Source organism: Homalodisca vitripennis, chromosome 6, assembly GCF_021130785.1.
Source record: "Homalodisca vitripennis isolate AUS2020 chromosome 6, UT_GWSS_2.1, whole genome shotgun sequence".
In the NCBI taxonomy this organism is placed as follows: Eukaryota; Metazoa; Arthropoda; class Insecta; order Hemiptera; family Cicadellidae; genus Homalodisca; species Homalodisca vitripennis.
This window is the reverse complement of record NC_060212.1, coordinates 83,503,700-83,528,956: the sequence shown is the minus strand read 5'-3', so window position 1 is coordinate 83,528,956 and position 25,257 is coordinate 83,503,700. Positions and strand designations below refer to the sequence as shown.

At 30.7% G+C, this 25,257-nt stretch overlaps 1 protein-coding gene across 2 annotated transcripts in view; it reads right to left on the bottom strand.

Moving 5' to 3' along the window:
* Positions 1-23,902, bottom strand: part of LOC124364477 (sex peptide receptor-like) — a 364,700-nt gene extending 340,798 nt beyond the window's left edge. For both annotated transcript variants that reach the window (XM_046819996.1, XM_046820001.1), the window contains exon 1: positions 23,798-23,902. The gene's annotated coding sequence lies outside the window, so the exon portion shown is untranslated. The remainder of the gene's footprint in view (positions 1-23,797) is intronic.
* Positions 23,903-25,257: the final 1,355 nt, after the last annotated feature.

The following is a 25,257-nucleotide window of genomic DNA, read 5'->3' as shown; positions in this document are numbered from 1 at the left end:
TACCATCCTCAAAGAAGTTATTATCTCTCGACAAGACACTGCACACCATACACAACTTTAAGGCTGTGTAACGGACGTTGATGAAGTTCACCGGGATTTATGCGAGCCCAGTAACGCATGTTCTGCTTAGTGACATGCACATTTAAATTATAGTGAGCCTCATCAGATATCCAAAGATTTTCAAGGAAATTTGCGTCCTCACTGATTTTAGTCAGTCACAAAGTTGTAAGCATAATTCACCGTCATTTAGTTTTACAGCTTGAACAATCTGAAGCTTGTAAGGATTAAAATTGCAGGCCGTTCAATATTCTTTGCACACTCCGACGCTCAAGTCGCAATGATGAGGCGATTTTTCGTACAGAACGACGTGGACTCCTTTCCACTGTGACTCGCACTGCATCAACATTTTCTGGGGTTCGAACAGTCACTATACGCCCAGGAGGTTTTTTCTTTAAGGCCGAACCAGTCTCTTCAAAATTCCGAACCCATGATGATATGGCATGTCAAGAAGGAACTCAACTGCGGGGAGGAATATCATAATGGCGTCGGAACACTCGTTGTGAAGCTGGTACCACTTTTTAGCCTTTTTGTAATTCGCTCTCACGGCAACGGCATGCTCCGCACCACTCCACTGCTCCATCTCAACTAAATGACCGTTACTACTTGGCATCATGGCTTCCGTGCCACACTCCTACAAGAATTACAGGTGTACCAACAACAACTTCAAAATTTCCTGTTTCTCTGCGCCACCCTGTATAAACGATTAGAAACTTTTTAGATCCCCAAAAGTAATAAGTGGTTGATTTGCTTTTCATTTAATTTGTTTTTATTTTATACAATATATGCTATAATACCACATGAGTAATTTTACCATTAAATTTTTGTAAGGTTAGACAAATACTCATTAAATTTTTTTCTGAATACAAACCAAACATCTGTCCAAAATATCTCATTTGTAATAACAAGACGTAAAACACGTTTCTTAGAGGGATAATCCTTTCTAATCAAGAGTGTTTTTTTACAATCAGTAAAAATATTAGTCAAAAAATCTTATTACTATAGGAAATTATTTGTTCGACGACTAAGATTTGGGCATTTTTTATTTAAGAAGGTTATATCTAGGTCTAGTGTATCCATTGCGTTTCCTTGTAATTATTCAAATAAAATAAGTTAAACTTCTAGTGTTTTATGTGGTATGTAATAAGGTAATCATAATAAAGTGGTAGAATTACCCTTACCTTAGTACAAATTGACTTTTAAGATATACAAAAGATTGAAATATAAACTATAATTTCTTATAGTGCAAACGCAATTGCGATCATTATACGTAATGTTCGATGCGTCCTCCAGTACAAGCAAATATCAGCTTTAATTATTTATCAGACTGAGGATGTCGACTGAAAGAAAAAACTAACCATTTTCCATTTATGGCAGATACATAGTAGAGTTAAACTATGTGTCCTTAGTGATCCTTAGTGGTCCTTAGAGTCCTTATTATAACAATTACAATAAGGAAATGCTTATAAGTACTAATCGTTTCATCCCAAAAAATATTCCATCCATCAACACCAAATAGAGTAATTATACCTTATCCGACAAAGTGTGCTTTCGTGACTGTTATAAAACGCCAAGAGCTTATCTGGCAGGCTTAACAAAGGCATGAACTTAGTTTTAAATTTGGTTTTATTAGTTACGTGGATTATAAATAATTTTATTCATAATGACTAGGTGTGCTGAGGACTGGGATTAGCTCGGTTAGTTAACTCAGATATTTGAGATGTCTTGTGAACCACAGTCAGACCGAAATAAAGCAAAAATGAACTCTTTTCAGCTCATTGATAATATGTTTTCCATTACCTCTGTTAATATAAAGTCTAAATACATTTTATTATAATACCATTAAACATATAGAAAATATAACATGTATAATAGTTTTAATTAGACTTTATAAATTAATTCGAAATTAGCAGTTTTTCACTTACCATCCAACTATAATACTTTCAGTCATTTATAAAACAGCGATTGTTTTAATCGTGCAGCAATAATATGACAACTTGGATTGGTATTTAGTTGTATTTTTATAATTGATTTATAACAATTAAGTGTTTTATAACTTTAGTTTTGCATTATTTTATAATTATATGTTTCATAATATAACTGAAATTTATTACCGTATCTTAATAAAATCTACAACTTCGGGTGGAGCCATGAAAATATTATTATTTATGTAAATATCGTATTATTTTATAACTTTAAGTTACTGGCACAATAGCACAAAATGTATTATGTATTATATTATGTTAGGTACTTCATATAATAGTTGGCAGTGTAAAAATGAGTGAATACTTTATTTCTAGTAGTTATAAACAATTACAATAGAAGTGTGATGACACAAGACATGTATAAGGCTAATAATATATCTGAAAGTCTTTAAAACTACATTGCAGGTGTTATCTTAAAAAATGTAAATTTAGTATACAGAAAAATATAACCACCTGTTTCCAAGGATTAATCACTATGATTATATGAGCATCAAATAATACCGTTAAATATGGATTTGTCATGCTTTAATTAACAAAAATGTGAAGAATTCCACTTATACCCATTATAATTATTTACTAAACCTCACACTTAAATTTAATTAATAACATAATGTAACGTATTAGATGTGGCAGAACGAAATAAAACTAGATTAAAGTAACCCTTAGGTAAGGATGGAATTATGAAAACGAATAAAAAGATAATGTATAATCTGGTAGCCCCAAAAACAATTTATTTATATTAATCCATCCAAAACTTGTAAGCAATAAAGGAGAAGTTACTACATGATGTAAAAAGCTCCTGCAAATTTAACTATTCAACTTATCCTACCCAATAATTTTAATGTTATAATATGGCTTTAAAAGAATTGTTTTCAATTTACACTACAAAAATTTAAAATAAAAGAACTTTAATTCGTCATAGCTGGATTTGACTTCATGTAATTAACAAATGAAAAGATTTAGTCTCTGGTCTTAATAGTAAACTTTAGAGACATAACCTAACTTAGAGATCGACCTTATGGTGTACACATCTCTCGACACAGAAACTATTACCAAAAGTTATTAAAACCGTGTGGAAATTAAGCAAAACGGTTTCACCAACCATACCGAGATTAAGACATACTTCTTCGTTTTCAGACTAATACTCGTGTACCACTGTCAACCTGTATGCCTTTATTGCGACTACCAGTCGTCGGCAGCTTTCATCACGTGAGCGGAATTCTCCAACACAGGAAACCGGTTCCATCCTGACATCTATATAGTGTTTTCCTAATGTTCTGTGTTTTGCAGCTACGATTTAGTTAATTCAAAAGTGAGTCGAGTGGACAATCTTACGACATGTTGATGGATACTTGGGTCAACTCTGATGCCACACCAAAACACTGAGGAGCGATTAAGCAATCCCTACGTCACCACGATCACCTTATAAATGTACGTAACTGTTGTAACATCATATTTTTTTATTTATATTTAGGAACATTATTATAATTATTATAAAAAGTATACTCTCTTATCCTTATTATTAAACACTTTTTACCTATAAAGAACGCATGTTGGATATTAGGCAATATATATATATATATATATATATATATATATATATATATATATATATATATATATAGAGCACATGACAATAAAGAAAAATATTATGATGATATCAATAATTGGAATATATTGTAAAAATGTTAACGTACTAATTTGGCAACACAGTTTTAACGTGTATATTATTATATTCTATATTTATTGGTGTCAATTTGTAATAATTTGGGTTTATCTAGTTTGGTAAACATTAACATTCAGAACGTTTTGGTGCTCTTTACTATAATTTAATATATATATATATATATATATATATATGTGTGTGTGTGTGTGTGTGTGTGTGTGTGTGTGTCTTTCTTGTATTATATTAGGTTTATCATAATTTCTATAAACTACAAGATCCAGTGTGTAAAACATTAAAAAATATTTTTATAATTTGTATTAAAAATATGAATGTACTTTAAAAGTACAATTATTTTCTAAATATAGGTAGAACTATTATTAAAGTGTGACCAAATAGCGTACAGTAATGTAGTATCACACACATTATCGTTGTAATTTGGCCGTGACTTGGTTAAAATTTCCAATAAAAATATTTAAAATGCAAATTATGCGATGCAACGATAAAAACCATTTATTTTATTTCCTTAAAACTGTCAAATTATTACTTGAAAATTAAAACCAATCAAAATATCCTGAAAGATTTACATTGGATGATAAAAACTGTCATAGGTAAGTAAGAAATTATTTATTAACTTTTGTGCCTGAATGAAATGAAATAAAGAAGATTATAATGGCGTATTTATTTAAATGGAAAGTAAGGAAACAACGTTATATCCGGCATTGTCATAATTTATCGCTGGAAGACTGAGTTTTATGGAAGCAAAAGGAGTCATTTTTCATTACTTACTACCACCAGTCCCACCCCTTTGTCTAATGGATTGGAACCATTCCATATTAATAGATTTAATAGAGGTATAATTAGTGGGGACTTGTTACCTAACGGTTATATTGTCTCTCTTACTCATTGAATTGGAGACCTCTGTGTCACATGATTTTATCTTTTTATTACTTAAGGGAGGGTTCATTAATCAAAGTTACATATACGTCTCATTCATCTATCTGAGCCTTAGAGGTTTAGGTTTTTACAAATAACAATATTAATTATTATGTACACATCTATTTATTTCTAATTGCCTAGATCCTGATATCTGAAATGTGATAATCGGTTGGAATACATTCTTTATCAATGCTCTGCCTATTCTGGTTAAAACCTTAGTTTTATTTGTTGTAGCCTAAAGATTACTGTTAATCAATGTACTAAATTCACATTTATTTTACGTTAGTAAAATACAAACTACTTATGGATAAAATAAGAAGCAACAAAAAAATTTCGAAAATTAAAATTACATGATGACGCATTTAAAATTTAAATTACATGTTAGATATTGAAACCTTTGCCTACAACGTTTTTTATTTGTACCATTAGGATGGAAGAAGGAACCAATGTACCACGTGCATAGTTTAAACTGTAGTTTTAGGATGCTTTAAAAACATTTCCTAATTTGATTCTTTTTGTAAGATTGGCAAGGTATTCAATTTTAACTATGTTTCAGATATAAATGTTATTCCTGCAATTTTCCTTAACATCATTCTGATTAAACTTTCGATCTAATAATTAAGTATAAAAGGTGTTTTGGTTATGTTAGGGTAGTTATAAATATCGAACATGAGAAGAAGAGTTTAAATGTTGTTGTTTAGTTGTAACTTCACATGTTCTAAAAGTAATGTTATATTAAAAACATTAAATGGATGTAACATTGAACTTTTTGGATTTAAATGTATTTCATAATTTAGTATAAAATATAGGTATAATAAAGTGTGTAGTTATAAAAATTTATTATTAAATGATATTAAATCGTCACTATTCTAACATTTTATATATACATTACTATTTAAGTTGATAACCAATAAATTACGAAAACAATGATGCATTTGCAGTAGAAATAATATACCGAAATAGGTTTAAGGCTGTTAAATACTACATTATACAAGTGATATGGTATTTTGTGTGGAGAAACAAACGTTGATTTTAAATGAAAAGTACACAAAATTGTAATATAGGATATCCATACTTTTTAATAATCCACTATAGTAACGTAGAAAATAGAGCAGTATACTTCCGCGATGTTTAAAACAGTTAGTAAAGATAATATGCATAGTTTTCTCATTCCGTTGTACATCAATTGCATTAACATATCTTCTATTATTAAATGTAAACTCCCGTCTTTTTGTGTAATCGTCCTACCGTGAATTCCCAGAAGTATATGTTAACTTGATCAAATTCTGTCCTAATTACTTTCGTATCATAATTCAGTTATCATGGTTAAATATTTGAACATCCATTCATTTCAAATGCAGTGTATAACATTCTTATTTGTGTACGACAACTTACAAGGTATAATATAAAAGCAAATAATAAGTTATGTCCAAAATAATTACATTTAATTAATAACAAAATTAAACAACAAGTAATATAAAATTACTTTTTTTACGTTGGAGTTGCGTAGATATTTCTAAGATTAGGAAGACGTTATCGAATAGCGTTATCTTATTGTTTCCTCTATGATCTCTAACAAGTACGTAGCCATAATGATTATTTTATCATATTATTAATTCTCACATCGATTCTAAGGCCTGCGACAATGTTATTCATATCTATTAAAAATATATTGACTTTATGTTCACGTTATTAATAACATTTTAATTGGAGAATTGAACGTAAAACGTAATTAATTACCTTTGCAGCTCATTATGATTTTAAACAAAATTGTAATAATTATAATTTTAAAACGATCTTCTTCATTTTTATTTTCTTCAACTCCACAATACAAATATTTTATGTAATCCCTTGTCAACAATAAGATAGTTTCAATATTAGCAGCTCAAAAAACGTTATCTGAACTGTAATAAAAGTGACGGCTTAATCTAGTTTCAAACAACTCAGACCTCGAGCGTTCTCCAACAGTGACCTTATTTCCCTTTATTAAAATGACAAATAATTTGAATCTTATCTCTACTTGGAAAAGTTAGGTAACTTTACAACCTTTAATTCATTTGCATTTCATTAGGTTGATGGACATTCTAAACTTCAATGTTTTTGTTTTTTTTTAATTTTCACGAAATAATTAAAAGCTTCTTGTTGAATTCTTTCTTTCTCAGCTATACTTGAAAGATATCTGATAAATTTAATGTATATATTATAAAATAATGTATTAGTTAATTTAGACGTTTGCTATTTCCTATTGCGCAATGTAGGTAACTACGAATGTATTCTGATAGTTTGAGTTCTGGCACAACTACACAGTAGCAATTGTAATGGAGAAAGCCATCTTGAAGCCTTGCGTACCTTGAGTTTTAATATAGCTTGGTTTCTTATGGATCCAATAACTTAGTAGATATGTTTCGAAATATAAAATGTTCTATTTTGAAATACTATTTGCTAACGGATATTTTAAAGTAGACTAATGCACATTAGTAACAGCTTATTCATATAATAAACCCACATAACACAAAAGGACAACGCAACGTTTTCATAAGGAAACGTTTTATTAGGTAGAACAGCAAGAATTAACTTTCTTAGAACATATTTAATACAATTATGCCACTTTTTATTTAAATACATCATAAAAGAAGAATCTTACCGCTTTATTGTTATTACTTCTGACATGTTATATACTAAGAAAAAATAAACGACAGCCATCGTGAGTAGTTACACAATACTGAACAGTTGTGTGGACGTAACTTTTCAAATGATCCTATTGTTCAAAATTTAAATAATTAGCTTTTAAGCGATTTAGTCAAAATTTGAAATGTTCTTTGTTTGAAGGTTATTTTTGACGATGGAAGGATTGTGAAGGAAACAGGATTTCTCCGTAATTCGCCATTGTTCATTGAAACAATAAATCAGTAACACTACGTTTCGAGATCTGCAATCTGATCTCTTCTTCAGGTAAAGAACTAACCTAATACATAATTACAAACTAGGTTAAAATAAACAAATCATACTTAGGCGTGCCACAAAGCTTTGGTATGATTTGTTTATTTTAACCTAGTTTGTAATTATGTATTAGGTTTGTTCTTTACCTGAAGAAGAGGTCAGATTGCAGATCTCGAAACGTAGTGTTACTGATTTATTGTTTCACTGAACGATGGCAAATGTCCGGAAAATCCCGTTTCCTTCATGTGAAATGTGTCTTAAAACTTAAATCAGTGAAAAGTTGAAGTTTGTTCACTGTTATATTCGTAAAAGTCCATGTATTTATTTTGAGGGAAAGCCAGAATTTTAGTTAGTTATGAGTACAATACAATTAAAATCTGAGCTCAACGAAACGAACGAACTAAAGTTCTTTTATTACAGCCATATAGCTGGCTTTGCCCGTTAACGAAAATTATTTTAACCCAATTTAAACACGAAGAAACAAATTAAAATAAACTGTAATTAAATAATTATATAATTGTTTGAACAGAATTATAATATCAAATCTCATTCTTATAACATTTAATAAATTAATAAACGCATTTACAAATACTAAGTAAAATTGTTATGGCTGTCAAAGATATATGACGTATAGAAAAAGGTAAATAATAATTTTTTAAATCAAATAATACATAGTATAATATAAATAAAAAATAAATTAGTTAGCTGTTTGAATATAAACAGTAATAATAGTTTTTAAATTGTAAATTTAATTATTAAGTAAAAATACAAGTGTATGAGATATATATTTGTAAGGAATATATTGTTTACGGCATTTAGCTTCTGTATTTTAAAAGCATATTATTAAGTTTTGTAATATTCAATAATATAAGATATTTCAACTGTGCAAGAAATAGTATGGAACACTATATGAGAAGGTAGTCAACGTATTGTTGCTGAATGAGCGTTTTCATCCGTTGTACGTACACCTTAGCCTTAGATCTGCTGGAGTTTATGAATTAAATTCTTAAAAATGGTAACATTTCGCCTCGTACACCTACACTTGGGTGTTTTAGAAGGCTTTCGGTATAGCTGAGCTAAATATAAACTGTTTCGAGTATTAAGATTTAAAATAAAAATGAAGATTTTTTTTTAAATTGAATATTAATAAGTCGTGAAAAGATACGAGCTTGCATTACACATTTGACGACTCTGCATTAATGAAGTAGAAATTAAACATCCAAAATTGTAAGCACCCACATGCAAGACACAAACGTACTTGTGTGTTAAATAAGTAGTTTGAAAACTGTCAGGATCAATGACATTAAACTTGATCAAACACACTTTAATTTACAAATAAAAGGAAATTACAACAGGTTACATATAAATGTTAGACAATATGAAAATTCTAATAATATTTACGCTTGTGTATTTGATAGCTCAGTGTTAAATATTGTTTACTCTGCACTAAATTACGTGCATATTAAATAGGCTGAGTAATTGTCAAGAAAACATTTTATACTATATGAACAATGATGATTTAAAAGAATGTAACATGATTTCGAGTGTTCTTCAAAATAAATATATTATAAAAATATTTTGAAGAACTTTATTAGGAGGAATTTGTGCTCATTAACAATTTTAGTCTTTAAAATCTGTGACATTTATTATTTCGTAATACAATTACATTTTTAAAGAAATAATATTTAAGATTTAAATTTATAATTACAACTAATACGATTAAAAATTATCATACACTTTTTAACTGATACTTTGTGTATTTGAGTGTCATTATTGTAAACTCCTTTTGTAGATAAAAGGATTACCAATAAAATCATAAAATATCACATAATAATTATGTATAGTACGTAGGTTTACTATCAACTTGGAATTTCCCTATAATTTTGTTGTTAAACTAAATGTTATCATAAGGCGAAACCCATAATTGCAGTCAGTTCTTTTATTGATTCATCAATGAACAAAACAATCTGTACAATCTTGCAATTTTTTTACGCCATTTACGGTAGGAGCAAAACTTTTAATTCAGAATATTACGTAATGTTATGCCAAAGTGTTGCGTAAATTGTTGGTTTATAGAAACAAAATTGGATTTGGAAGTATTTACAAAATTGTTCTATTAAAGTTAATATTGGCAATAATTCATCTTATATAGAGAGTCCGAATGCATATACAGAGGTAAGATACGGTGGAATCCTCTAGTTTTAATATCGTAATGGTTTTTGCACCATGTTATCACAATTAAAACCATTAGTTACCTACATAAGGCCGTAAAGCAGCAAAGCTTGTATGACGGTTTTATAGACACTACAATGGCCGCCTCGCCACGGTCCCAGAGTATCGATCACTGATAGTGACACTGATTAGATACGTTTATCACCTGCCTTCTCTTTTGACAGCTGATGTGTTAACCTTACTCTCCCTTCAATAACCTTCACGAATGGTACATAAAACTTATTATTTTCACTTCCCCATTTCATTATTTTAGAAGATTTAAATCTGGTAACTTTGATAACGGCTAAATATAACTACACGTAAACTTTAAAACTATTTCTGCAACAGATTTCAACTGTATAATCCTCTACCCTTCCACAGTTCCAGGGATTGACCCACGGGGTAACTATAGATATATTTAAATATCAACATTCGTCAGTGATATGAGAAACAGAAGATTTTATGTTATATAAATATATACACCTTGAGTTATTACAGATATTTAAAATTTTCTTTTATTTGACATTATTCAGGTAATCTAGCTAGCAAGAGGTTTTCTGTATAAAACTGATTTAAGGATACCTTCGACTAAAAGATAGCTTTTTAAGATCTATTTTAGTAAGAGACATTGTTCGGCATATTTTGTTATCAGAACGTTGACAGTTTATCCCATTTATTAACTGTGGGAAGGGAAAAATTTGAGTGTATTGTTATAGTTACACTTGAAAGGGGGTTTTATTTATAGCTTCTCATTTGTATAGTTTTTGTAAATAACTATATATTAATAGGAAACTGTAACAAAGCTTCCATTGGGTTTGGCTGTGGCAAAGCCAATCGTCAACCCTTCAAGGACGTGCTATAACATCATACCAATACCCCAAATTGGTAGAGAAAATATTTTTGAATATTGATATTTATTCACTATTTTACGAAAAATGGAAGTATATAAGATCCTACGTACTGGTTCCTTGAATGTATGAAATATGTTTACGTCTCTTGACGTAAAAATACTGTATGCACACAGTCCGTAATTATGGCACACAGTATAATGTAATTGAATATAAGGAAACAAATTAAATGTTCTCTTTGAAAGAAGGTGGATATTTTAAACTATAAGTACAACTTTTTTTGTTTTAATATTGTACTATGAATCGTGTTGTGAAAATATAAGGATGTACTATCGTATGTTGTAACTGAAGTAAAGATAATTCAGAAAGTATTTTGAAAGAAAAAAAGTACATGCCGATGTACAGGAGATAACTGTATGAGGATAAGGATGTTACCAGTTAGTGTTCCGAAACTGCAGGCTCTCTTTAGAAACTATATCAAAAAGTACAATCCATGCTTCCGAACAGTTTATGACAATACGATGCAGATGGTAGCGTTGTAAATTGTGTAAGATGAGTGCCAGGAATACAAACGACTAATCGGGGAAGTCCTTAGGGAGCTTTACTCAGTGTTCCTGAAGTCAGGCTTGCATCTACTTTATTCTTTGTCGCATGTAAGTCACAATATATTTATCTTTCTATGTTTCATCCCAGACTATAATAATTATTTGAATTAAGGTATAATTTTAAAATTGTATGAGCGTTAGGTACGTGTTTGGTACAACAATAAATTATATATTTAGAAAAAAAATTGTTATAATTTTAACATTTTACACTGAACTTCTTAATATCGGCCAGATCGAGTTTGATGAAAGTGCACGTCAATCTATGCGAGGTTGCTGAGAGATTCTGATTGCAATTGTGAGGTAATAGCGATTGCGTTTTTAAATAGGCAACAACAAGTTCAATGACGGTGCATAGCCTTGAACGAATCTTGTCTGAGTGCCAGCAAAGCCCAACACTTAAGTGCGATGGCAATATTCAAATGTTGTCTATTCATTCGTCTATCTCTTTGAAGGATATATTTATAGATAGGTAAGATTAAGTTCCATATTGACCAACTCGTAGACTGGCGTACTCCTTCATGGTTTTTTAATGTTTTATATCTTTATACAAGAAACACATTTATAGAGTAATATGCATGGTAGGTAAAAATATAAATTAAAGATTATATTTTATTTTTAGGAAATAAGGGGTTAAAATATAGAAAAATCCGTAAAAAATTCCAATTGATTTACAATGTTATAATTGTTTAAGTTTACTTAATTCTATTTACTCAGTGGTCGGCGATTCGTAAGATTCAAATAGCCAGCAAGATTTTTTATTTGAATTTTATTTTTGACGATGGAAGGATTGTGAAAGAAACAGGATTTTCCGGACATTTGCCATCGTTCAGTGTAATATGAACGATGGCAAAAGTCCGGAAAAATCCGGTTTCCTTCATGGTTTTTTTTATTTATTCTAAACATGTTTGTTCTTGTAAAATAATAGTGAAAGTGATAGGAGGTGGAAAATTTGTGGGGGATATTAAATTTTGCTTGAAACTGGATATCTATATCAGTAACATAAAGCTTGATGTTGGTGAATGTTGTTCCATGAGATTTGACTGAGCATTAGCAAAGATATTAACGTTAATACTATACACAACCATGATTTCAACAAGAAATTAGTTTTATATATACATTTCCACATAATTTGAGTGCAATTATATAACACTTTAACACGAGTCGCAGTAAAAATGTAGCCTAATGGAATGAGAAACAGAAATGTTACAAGCAAGCTAAGGGAAGCCTGTTACGTGATATACCCTCTTTAAAAGTGGCATTAACTCAGTAGTATAGATTAATATAAAAAGTGCAATAAAACTAAAATACATGTTTGGTTACGTTTTAAATGTTTTATGTTATAGGTGAAAATATAACGACTCTCTCTATCGTTGTTTATGAACTTTAAAAAATTTTCTATATATCAATATCTACGTATTTTTCTAAAAAAGGTACAGTTTTCATTGTAATTGAACGACGTTACTGACTCAAAACTGTAACGAACAGCATCGCTAACGAACTACAGAAACAGGTCATAAACAGGATCTAATGAACGTGCATGCAAATGAATAGGAGTTTCCACATCATGAATTTAAGCTTGTTCATGTCTCACGGTATGGTTGCATCACAAATGTATTGTTGTGTTCTTTATGGCTGTTACGCGCAACTCAATTAAAACTAAATGAATTACCTTGCAGTTTACCAGAAGCATTTGTATAATTGAGGTAATTTTTCTTAAAAAACATTCATAATTACAATGATTAAGAAACTTTTCACAGAAAGTAATATAGCATTATTTACACATTTGACTGCATGTTGGTTGTAATATTTGTATTAGTTCAAAATTATATACATTTAGTGTATTGATATGATTGATTTATCTTTATTATTATTATTTCCTCGCACTAAAATTGAAAGAGGGATTACGATCGGGCACGTATTGCGTAACAGTCATCGATGAGGTTGCATGCAAAATTTGTTATCATATAGTTCTAGCTCATTTCATCAGGCCACAAGTATTATTATGTCATTTGTTGTTGTCATTGTAATTAATCTGTGATTTTCTCGTAGCCGTCATGGTTAAATTATAAATAAATATGTTCAGTCACATTTAGTCACAGGACATGGCGTTACCAACACCAATATTGAACTAAATGCTAAATGTTGCGTGTATAGAAATTCAGCCTTTTATCAAATATAAATATGTGCAAAAGAAGGACGGATGAATATGGAGACATGAGAGGAATTTTCTAGGCCCTTGAGTTGAAGTGATAAAATCCCGTAAGATTAATGACAATTAGTATGTAAAGTTGAACGTAAAGTTTTAGAGAAAGTAGAGATTAAAAGATATACTTTTCATATTTAAACCTACAACCACTTTATAATAATGGATCTTGTAATAATAAGATTATCACAATTAAATTTTGTCTCATTTTTACCATAGTTTACTTTGTATTGATGTACTATAATGTTTCCGCATAGTATTAAAACGTGTGTGATATAAAATTATTATTAGCTTTCTCAAACGTTCTATATGTACAAAATGAATGTTTTTTTATCTTTTATTTAAATCAGTTCAGATCATATTCAATGCCTAACCTAATATAATAATGAACTTTAAAACCTCAACTAAACACAGCCGATTAGAAAATATAAATAGCTATTAATTGAAATACATTGCTTTATTCATAAGGATTCTTATACTTATGATAACTCATTATTAACTTATTCTTATGGAGTGAAACTAAGGTTTATTTATATGCAAACAGGGAGTTTCAAAATTGTGGAAACTGCATGAGATTTTTGTAATATTAACAATTTGAAGTTCATAAGCATAATTTCCACTACAAATATTAACTGGGAATACTCAATGGAAATATTTCCCCTATGCCCTCACAATTTGCAACATTTTCTGTGTTATTTATTTCACTGATTCTCTCATAAGCCTTTGCACATAGTGTTGTGTAAGAGGGAAGGAAACTTTGTCTTTGAAGAACAAGGAAAATATTGTAGTCAGAGCTCAGTCAGATGCACAAAAATGTCCCTATTAACAGAGTGACGAACATCCGTCTCGCAATTTAAGAACTATAGTTTAGCGTTATCGAACCATGCAACCTAAAAAAAACATTACCTTAATAAAAAATAAACCTATACACATCCTATCCACTGTTGCATAAACTGCTGTTTCAATTCATGCAAACTGAACTTAATGTTTACCTTTGCACCTTTCTACAATACCGCTTCAATATTCACGGAATAACTACTGGCGCCAGTATCAAGCATTTGAATTGCATCGTAAAAATTTAAAGGAATACATTAAAAGTGATTTATACATGAAATAGTAGTTATGTTAATTATTCAATTTATTTAATCACACGTCATTCGAAAATAAACTAAACACTTGTTTAACGCCAAACCTTTAGCATAACAAGGTATTATACAATATTTTGAATGTTTAGACCTAAAATATAGGATATATTAAGCTTAATAAAATTAATTCATTATTGATGTGCATAATACAATGTTAGGTAGATCGGAATTCAAACTTTACGTCTTGTTTTTCTCGTATTAAATAAAAAAAATCCTAGATTTCATTATCTATCATAATGACATGCAGGCAAATAAAGTTTATGAATTAGAGGAAATGTAAATTTCTATAGCATTGCATGGTATTAAGGATAAAACTGAAAATAGATTAGCAAGTCCGAGAACAGCTATGGCTCAAGTGAATGTGGGATGCTAACCACAAATCCTCGGTACAAGCTATTGGAATAATCCAGGAATGATACGGTGCAGGATAGCTCTCCATGTTGTCGCATGAGACCGACTGACAGAAGATCATATAGGATCGTAGTTATGAAGCTTTACACAGCTACCAACTAACTATATGACCGTGTAATGAAGTCGCTTTGTGATCACAGAGATATAAAACTTTGCGATTTTTTTGCACACTTATTTTGTTTAATGTACCTAGTTTTTTTATATCACTAAATGTTATTTCATTTATCAAAGATTACTTGAAACCCGTGGCTTTGCACGCAATATTTTATTGAGTAATAGGTATGTTCTTTTTAAATGTACATTAAATTTACACCCAAATTTAAATGTATATTTTAAACAGTCACATATTTAGTGGGTAAATCGAGTCTTGAATTTACTTTTCCCAGCTAATACAGTTCTTATTGTCTACTAATTGATTAATGTAATAATTCAGTGCAAAATATTCCACAGAAACAAACTATATGCCAATTTTATCATGTGACAAACAGTCCAACTATTGGAAAGAAAGGAGCTCTAAACTTTAAATTAGCAAGCAACCTCAACAAAACCTGTTACACGACACGTGGTGTAATGTACTCTTGGCTTGTTATAAGATTCGGAGAATTGGTTGAAACTATTCTGACATACATAGATGGATGACTTCATTAAACACTGGAACTTCACTTACCGGTAACCACTTGCATTGATTAACAATATATATTTGAATTATTGCTCTTATTAAGAAGAACATTTTCCAAAGTAAATTAAGGAAACATAAACAACTCAATCAAATAAAAAAATTTAAAAGTCATATTGTATGGTTAAAATATATATCTCACAAAACATAATAAACGTAACAATAATGCAAATGTATACTTCTATTATAGGATGAGCATTAGCGAAGCCTTTTGTAGCTGATAACTGGTACGCGATGGCGAAGTAGCTGGTAAAGTTAAATTTCTCTCTAATTTTCTGTGTGTCTTTTCACACGCAATCTCAAAAAGGAACTTCGTTGTATACTTTAAAGTTTGTGCAAAGTTTCATTTGTTTATTGTTTGTGCATGTAACTTACAAAATTTTGCTGGGCCTTAGCAAATAGTTTTATTACGGGTAATTATGATGGTAACGGTAAAATAACTGAATAAATACATTTGTAAACAAACTAAGTAAATTATTATGACATTTTAGAATGGGACATTTATATTAATTGCCTAATTTAATGATAAAAAATTAATCATTTTATCATGTGGCAAAACATTTTGAGAAATACTTCATTTGTAGACTTTTGGATGACACTTAAACTCCACAAAGACAAAAATGAGTTTTATGACTTTAGTCTAAAAATGAAATTTGGTTCCACGTCATTAGAGGCTAAATCTTTAGTAGGCAGATACAATTTCTGTTTGTCACGCGGGGCGTTAATAAAATGCTTCTCTGTACGATTAACTTGCTGTATATCTCTCAGCAGAATAGAACGTGAATAAAATGACCTATAGATTTCACATTTTGCAAGCAAACTATGCGACTGCTGTTTCACAACACGGGAATTGGTGCACTCTTGCGTTAAAATTTAGAGAAACATTGTACTACTAATAGATTAATTTGTTTTATTCCACACTTTATGCCTACAAAAAACCTATTATTAGTTCTTTAGTTTTACCTAATTTTTGGCAAAATCGTGAATTTGAAATTTAATTGGGGTTGTTTTTGAGTAAATTAAATAGTAGTTATAATCGTAACAAATATACATTTTTAAACAAGTACTGTTTGTGAATTTAAGAAAATTTATGAAAACACATTTCAAGATTAAAGATCTTTATTCGTAAATGTAAAATAAATTTTTACATGTAAAATACTAAAAACTATATCTAACCTAACAAATCATTTACACAGTAAAAATATTTATCAAGAAAGTGTGTCTTTAGTTTTGTTTAAATAAACGTATATTTTCCTAATTTTTTTATATTCAATGGCGATGCATTGAAAGCTTTTGCGCCCAAGTGGACCCCTCTCAAATGCGCTGGTACTATGTGCAGCCACAGATGTCAGCTTTCTTGATCTGGTCGGATACTAATGGTAGTATCCATTGCTTACAAAAGGTTTGGATTGCCCTTAACAAAAGAATATAGCTCGTACCCCACCAAGCCCACCAGAGTAAGTCTTTTTAATTCACCTTTTGAATCTCGTACGTCCTGAGATGATTCGCAAACACCATTTCTGGAGGAAAAATACTCTATTGAAATTTACCACGCTGGATGGACCCAAGAACATTAACCCGTACATCGAAATCGATTGAACGTGAGAAAAATATACTGTTCGTAGATTATCTTGGCTACAGACCTTGGCGAGACGGTTTAGATGATTATAAAAGAATCCGTTCTTTATCGACACAAAATTGAAAGTTATGTGTGTGTGTAATTTACTAATGCAGTAAATAACAAATATTTTAAAAATAGTTTGAGATAATTTAAATAATTTTTATCAGTATTATTTGTTTTACACTGACTGTTATTTAATATTAAATTTATATTCAGTTTAATACAATTATTCTTTCTAAATTTGCATTAATAACATTATAAATACATGTGACTGTATATTAAATTAAAATATTAACTATATTATTTCTAAAGACATTACTAAAACTCAAATCATTGTATATTGGATACCTCAGGATGAATTAATATTTCTATTTAATTTTATAGAAACTTATTCTATCTTTTGATCAATAAATTTAGAACAAGGACCTTGATCAGCGTTGGCATGAAAGTTCCAATAGTCCACACAAAAACATCCAACCCCACGCCTGAACGCTCTAACATGTGATGCATACAAAGTGGGCAGGGCATTTTATTTGTCATACTTCATACAGTTCTATAAGGGAAAAACTTGCTGCAAACATCGTAGAATATTTTCATATAATTACATACTATTATAAGTTCAAAGACCAACTCCTTCGTATTTCTTTACAATGATAATGATTACTTGAAAATAATTATTTTTAAGTCACCCTTACCTTAACAATATTACGCAATTTGGATATTCTTGGTAAAGAGACTTCATCTCAATCGCTTGCGAAATCGTGCAAGATTTTTCCTGTACGGTATATGATTAGCTTTATTTTAATCAATATAGTTTAATACATATCGACATATTTTACATAGCTATTGTTTTGCTACATATGATCGTGAAGTTGTTAAAGCTTAGCATATTATTCCTTGAGTAATTAAGGAGTGTGCTATTACTCTGTTTGTAGAATGTATTCTAAGGTCTTAGTTCTGGTATAAAAAGGATTGTTTGAACGTACCAGTATTTGCAAAATTATGTGTAAAAAGGGTAACACAACATGTTAAATAGGGCATTAAAATTATTCAGCATTATATCAACTCGGAAAGACTGGGAAATGTTTACAAAACTGACTACTACTAGGACTATTATTTTGTACCTTTGTTTGCTCAAAATGTTTCATATTCATTATCATTAACTTCGCAATGTTTCAGTCCATGAAATAAGATAAAAGTGTTATGTAGCTGACTTTACTTCCAGTGGTGGTTGCATGTCTTGACTAAAATAACTTGTGACTGACTAATATTACTATGTATTTATTTCACTTTAAACCTTTCACCTATAAACAAAATATAGTTTCTTCTAATTCCAAGAAGAACCTACGCATTACGTTTAAAGCCACTAGAAAAATTCTGTTAGATGTATCTCACGTAAGGACTGACCAAACATATGACAAGTTTTTAAATAGAGCCTGACATATCCATAATAAATTAATCCATAATTAATATACCGAATAGACTATTTCGCACTAAGCACTTGCAAATTAACGTGTACTGAGTATCAGGGTTATATTGTCAATCTAGAACGTACAGCGTACAACTAAATACTAATAAATAACGCAATAGTAGTGTCAACGTAAATGGAGAATGCAACAAGTTTCCTCTTTAATTACATATACTCAAAATAATGTATGTTGGTTTAGTAAGTGGTTTAGTAAGTGATTTCATTTTTGAAATTAAAAAAATCTAGAATAATAAGCTCTAAAAAAATTTGTACTTAAATTAACATTGAGGTGATTCCTCACTCTTAAACTTTTTTCAAATATAAACCTTCAACGAGCAGTAAAAATTATTATTATTTAAAAGATTTTTATTCATTTTGTTTCTTAAAGGAATGTATTATTAGGTGAGTGTAATTACAACTGCTATTAATTTAAGACCTGTTATTTTTAAACACTTAATAGTTAAATATGCCAAACTCTATGTATTTTCAATTTTTATCTACCATTTACATTAAAAATGTCCATATTAGAATTAGGATTGAGATATTTAAAGTTATTTATTAGAAGTTTTATCCCACACCAAAGTTACAAAGTATTGCCTATACACTATAAACTGCGATCAGAGCTACTTCTCCCAAAAGACATGCTTGCGCTATCCTCCTTCGTGTACACATCCCGAGAGAGTTCTCAGAATGACATCTACAGCACACTTGCAGTGAGAGCTGTCGGACAGAGAACCAGAAAGGCTCGAGGCAGTGGGGAGTATACGGCAATCATCCAAGGCCGATGTCCTCTTAACGTCTCTGTATGCCGTCTTGCGTGCTCGGCATCCACATTGTTTGTGGCCGAGCTTTCCTTGTCCACTTTATATCATTCGGAAATAAACCGAGTGAGTTTGCGACGGACCGTATCAAATGGTTATATTTATTGTTGATACAGTTGTGAGAATAAGGGAAATACCAGATTCAACTGTTTAATTCATAATATAACTGTTTTCCTCTTCCAGAGTTGGAAGAAAAATTTACAAATTCAAAACTGGTTACAACAGGAAATTTTGAATAGAAGTTTTTACGTAAATATGTATAGCGTATATCACAAGTATCACAAAAACAACATATATTCTAGAACCAACTAACTTTATTTATTCTAACATTATATATATATATATATATATATATATATATATATATATATATATATATATATATATATATATTTATTTATATATATATACACATTTTTATAGATTCCTAATCAGATATAGAGCGTAATCGTGCTCGTACATTTGTTTACAGCTTTAAATAGTGTTTTAATTTCTGAATACAAAGTCTAAACAAAAAAGTAAGTTAATGGTACTTAAATTTCCCTAATCAGTACCAGAGGGAAATTACCCTAGTAGGCACGGTAAATGTCTGGATGTTATTATATCTATTCAAACGTAAATTATAGCTTATTATTGATGAAAAGACTCTCAATTTTGTCATTTTCTTTTATTAAAATATTGATTATGAAGTATTATATAAATGTTCATTATTTTTCATAGGATATTACAGATATTGTTAAAATCAATGTTAACTGTGGCAAAGGTGAATTGTTTTAATCAAATTAGAGATAATTTAAAAAATATTTGTAACTTTATTAAAAAAGGGGTATATTAAGTTCTAGTGGTGTATGCCATTTGCAATTGTATAGTTATTTTAATTCTTTAAAGTTCATTATTTGGGATTTATATTTATTTGCAAAGGTAAAGAGGGATAAAAGTCGTGACTTGATGAAACCAAAACATATTTTAAAATTTCTATTTGTATTATTTTTCAAATAAAATTTACAGTGAAGATGAAGACTGACATTCGTTAGTGAAGCACCGTGATTTTATTGCTATCACTCATATGGCTAGAAAAAACTCATTTCTGTCTGTATGTCTGTCTGTCTATCTGTATGCACGATATCTCGAAAACGAAAAGACCTGATATTTTCATGAAGCTTCATTTATATATTACCAACACTGAGTGCGACGTGGGTGCAAGTCACTTCATGAGATTTGACTCAAAGTCACCTAATATTTCATCATTGGTCTTAAAAGTAACCATAAAGGCAACGAAAAAATAGGAGGGTCGATAGATTTTGAAGCAAGTTGAGTACAGTCATGTAATATAGCACACTGCAATAACAGGAAAAATAATAGAGTAATCGTAAATGTTTAAAGTTGCCCACAAGATTGCAGTGCATTCTCGCGTTGTACCGTCACTAACTCACTGGTACAATCATTATATAAACATTGCAATGAAAATGAACTTCATGAATAAAAGTTTTAATTTACTATTTTGAAATATATCTCGTAAAGTCAACTGAAGGTTTTAAACTTTGCACGGAACTTTATTTGTTCATAGATATCAATAAGTTCCTTAGTAGAACCTTAGAATTTGACTAAGCAACATTTAAACTTAGCAGGCTTACACAATACCAGTTTTTACTTACCGAAAGTTTAAAACCATTTTTTCTGTACAATATCTATATCAATGTAGGACATTTCAAAAAATAAATTAGCTGTAGGTTTCCAATTTTTTAATGCAACCTCAGCGAAGCCTTGTCGTAATTCTAGCTCCTAGTACTAGGGACCTAGAATAATGTCATTTCTGCCTGTTTGTTTGCAAGATATCTCGATAACAAAATAATCTGTATACTTGAGATTTTGATGTAATTTATTTGTATACAAGTAATACTGAAGTCGATGAAAGAGCATGTCAAGCATTGGGCTGAACATTTTGAAATTAGTCTTAGGGTTAACGATGATGGCAATGATAAAATCGCAGGAAAAATAGATCTGTAACCAAACTACTATAAACATATGACATTCTAATAGACTTTACAATATCACATGTAGCTATGACTAGGATTTGAGTAGAATTTCAGCGAAGTCTATTACGAGACTTGTAGAGAGATATACTTTTTACCTTGTAGGTAACGGTGTGACTAAAGAGTGATACAGTATACAAATATTTGTACGTGTAAATATGTTTTGACTGTATTTACGGACTGCTCGTAGGTCACAAATTGTATTAGCAATAAAGAATTCTCTAAAAATGTACGGGAACGGTAATAAATAGGTTTTTATGTACGTATATGTAGATTCCAAAATGTCTACTCTTTAAATCATAGTAACTTTGGTTAGAATTGTTATAGTTTCAAGATATCCACGACTTATAACTATGAGTTATGTGTTGTATGGTTAGGTTTAATAACCTGAGTTATATTCCAGATATAATTCTGTATTTTTATGATTACTATATAGTTATAACTGAACGCATCGAAATATGTATTAAAATATTCCAAAAAATGTAAACTTGCCTGGTAGTTTTACAAAATTGTCAGCACAAGCTTTTCTCTTAAGTTATATTTTCCAATGAACCGAGTAATATCCAATATTTTACAACGAACTCCTTAGCTACCAAGCAATATAAATTATTTCGAGGAGGGGAGTAATTTTGCCAGTGTGTATGCTGCAGATGAAAGGGCGCACATTTATGCACGCGGTTAGAATACATTAACTGGCTCAACATAAAAGCTAATGTGAAACCAAGGTCAGGTCTTTATTTACAGTTTCAGATCTTTTCATGTCTGTCTAGCTGTTTTTTATGCCATATTGTCCATTTAAAAACATGTGTTAGTCGGTATTTTAGTTATATTTTATATGTTTACTCAATACTTGGTTTGATTATAAATGTTTTTACAAATATTCGTCCAAGCAGTTTGCTAATAATTGAAAGAAAAATGAATTACATCTCAATTTTAAAATAAAGAATAAATCCATCAATATTATTATAAAAGGATGAAAACATCAAAGACAGGTGCTATGGATAGCATTCGAAGTGAACCGTGATTTATTGATATCAGAGCAATGTGAAGTAATATTTCAGGTAACACCTTGTGATATCTTTATTTCAGTTTACAAATGGCAAGTTATTCAACTTTTTTGTTTAAGACGTTTATTAAAATTCTGCATTTATTCGTTTCTATTCTGTTTATTTATTAGAAACATTATCTTTATACAGTTATTGATTTCTTGGAATATTTTATGAAGTAATATTTGATTTATTTAAAAATACAGCGGAATAATAAATCCAACACGTTAATAAAATAAGCCAGCTGTGACGGTAACAACGGCTGTTCGTTTATCGTAAGAACCAAATGAACACTAGCCAAAAGATAATGTTAATGAAATATAAGCTGATATTTATGAACAGTTATTAACAAGAATATTACGTTGTGCAAAAACAAGAATATTGAGAGTCTAAGTCAATAAGAAGGATTCGTTCAAGAGTGAATGTGCGGAAATTTGATGTTCAGGGAACTGAAACGTTTATTCACTGCGAGTAAATGTAATACAAGAATATATTTTGTTTATTCATGCAGAAATTTAATAAACTGAAGGAATGTTTTTAGTTGCTGAAGTTGTTTTTATTGTGAACAAATAGAGTCGACGATATTGCTATTACATTTTTAAGTACTTTAATAAATCATTCATTCTAAATTTTGTTTGTACCCAAGGTACTTGATCAATCCATTCCATTTAAAACAAAATAAATATAAATGTTATTGTTAGAATCTTTTAGCATCCATATGTTTTAACACATGAAACATAATATAAATTTGCTTTGATCGTATGAATAAGAACATGTTTAGGTGAACACAATACTGAATATTGAATACTCGTAATACTTGAATACTCCCCCACGGATGACGTTTCCGATAATTAATGCCGACTGTCGAAACGTAGAGATCAAGCTCTCATCACTCAATATCGGAGCGAGCTACTGAGTCAATCAACCTAAGATCTTTATTCCCCAGGGCAACTGCTTCCACGGAACCGGTGGTGAAATGTGACACCGAGATAAGAGCAATCAATGAGCGGGGCGGGCGCGCGCCAGATGGGTCCAAGCGATCGCCGCAGCCGCGGTGAAATCGCAGAGGCTGCTAGTTGGGCTAGGTCTGCAGAGTGCGATCTGGACCGGTTATCAGACACTTACCTTGTGTGTTTGTGTGTGAGAGAGAGACAGAGGAACGACGGAGTGAGACAGAGAGAGATGACACTCACGGGCACACGCGAGGAAGGCCCCGCACTCACTGGCTTTGCTACATGGACCACTGCTGCGCCACGCCGCGCCGCGCCGCCCCGAGATTGTCCGCCAACGCAAATTTCCCTCGCGAGGGAATGTCTCATCTATTTGTCTTGACGGCCGTGTGGCAAAATGGGGAAATTTATCTCTAAATAAACATACTAGATGTTTGTAGCACTTTATTTTATACACTACTATCAGTTACTCGGATTTTACAAGCAGTTTTAAAACTGTAGCATTAGCTTTTTTGTGAAAGCATGTATGATTTAATGAGATGAACGCCTACAATTTTTAAAATATTGTTATAAATTAAAGGAATACATTATTTCAGTATCCAAGGATGAGAGTTTTCAAACACAAATAGAATTTGTTAAGGCTCTACTACAGGTTTTGTTGTATGAATATATACATATAACTCGCCTTCGGCTCGCTGGGGGCTACGCCCCAGGCCCCCAAAGTAAACGCTTGCAAATTCGGGGATAAGCGGAATTCGGTGACTGGTTAAGTCCGGACATTAAGTAAATGACAAGGGATTTAAAAATTGACCTTTTTCATAGATTTTTTTTCCGGATTCGTAAAAAACTTTTGACTTTGAGGGCATTTTGCGGTTAAACCGTTAGAGATACGACAAAAAGTGACTGGACCTTTCTTGTTGGAAATTTAATTTTGTCTTTCGATTGTCCCCTCAGATCTGATCTACGACCTATGGTTTAGCCAGAAATGAGCTCGGGAGAAAAAGTCTGCACGGGTCAGCTATCTTGAATTGTTTAGTATAAAAACATAATAAAAACCGACCTCAAGGCAGTATTTTAAGTCGAACAGGGGGTTTAATATCACCAGGAGACTATCTAGTCAAGGCGAGAAATTCCCTGGGTGGGTGATTAATGTTAAGGAGGTTAAGACAAGAGGGGGTTTAATTTCGTCAGGATATTGTCTGGTCATATGAACAAATTCCCAGGGGGGGTTAACGTTACCGGGGGATAAGTCTCCAGGGGGTTATCTGGTCATACCAGGATCTTCCCAAGTCAGTCAGTTACACATGCGGTTGTATATATATTAGATACTATCAACATTACAGCAAAAGTATATACATTTATATAACTCTCCAAAATGTAATTTAGTTAAAAAGTTTTATATCCGAGGTATTTCAAATGCTATTGTTAAGTTTGACTTGTGCCACGATAAAAAATACATAACAGCAAAGTACAAATTTATTCAAAAATATCTATTATCGGCTCTTCTAAGTTACTTTTTGTCTAAGACTTTTCAAGCGCCATATTAAAAGTTTGCTTGTTTTGCCTTGGTAAAGAAAATATAAATATAACTTATGTTACATAACGACTGAAGAGTAACTGTGGTCTAAAAGAGTC